Source organism: Dama dama, chromosome 10 (assembly GCF_033118175.1).
Source record: "Dama dama isolate Ldn47 chromosome 10, ASM3311817v1, whole genome shotgun sequence".
Lineage (NCBI taxonomy): Eukaryota > Metazoa > Chordata > Mammalia > Artiodactyla > Cervidae > Dama > Dama dama.
Genome location: NC_083690.1, coordinates 4,710,381 through 4,711,337, shown reverse-complemented (window position 1 = coordinate 4,711,337; position 957 = coordinate 4,710,381).

Genomic DNA, 957 nt, shown 5'->3' with positions numbered 1-957 from the left:
CGAGCCTCAAGGATCCCTCTGCGCCCGCGCAGCCGCAATTCTCCGCCGCGCATGCGCAGGCGCTTGGGTCGCCGTTGAGAAGGTGCTGCGGCCGCGCCAGAGGTAGGAGGAGTCGGGCTTTGGGGCCGGGAGTCTGCACCCGGGAGAGGAGGTCCGGCCGCCTCAGGCCTTTCTCGCTCTCCTGAGAGAAAAGAGCCTTCCTTGCCCGCCGCCAGCCGCGATTAGAGGCAGGAGCCGGGCTTGGGTAGAAGGGGCCAGGGCTGTCTGAACGGAAGATGGGTGGGGGGATCCGGATACCCGTGGGTCACCGCCCGGGCGTCCGACTGGCGATCGGAATTCGCCGTCTGCCTTTGTAGCCGCCAGAGTCCTTGGCAGCCCTTCCCCAGGTGGCAACCCGTGTGTCACCTGGTTGGGGGAGGCGGGGGGTCTGCCCCGCACCTGCCCATTCATTCTTTCCGCGTCTGCTGTGAGCCCGGCCGCGGTAGGTACCAAGCTGGGTAGGCAGAGTCCCCGGCCCTCTGGAAAGTTGCCGTCTCGTTCGGATCCGTTACTTCCCTTAGCAAATACCGATAAGGCGCCTATAGCAGATACACCGTTTTAGACAAATACCGGCAGAGATGTGGCGACTCAGGGCCGTGTGGAGGCTGCAGTTTGCTCCAGCTCCCACGTCCAGCAGTTTGCTTTGCTTGACGTTTCAGGCGATCAGACACGCATCTCTGCTTCTCCGCGCAGTCTTCTCTCCCACCACTTTCTCTGGTGCTCCGGATCCTACCAAACTCTTTGCGGTTAATTCAACAGATTACTGTCGAGCACTTAAGTCAGGCACCTTGCCAGCCAAAGAATACAAAATGAGCGCGTGCCCTCCTGAAGTTTTGAGCTTAGTAGGGGACACATAACAAGCTACTGAATAAAAATATAAGAGCTAATGCCCTGGAACCACACTGCCTGGATTGGATC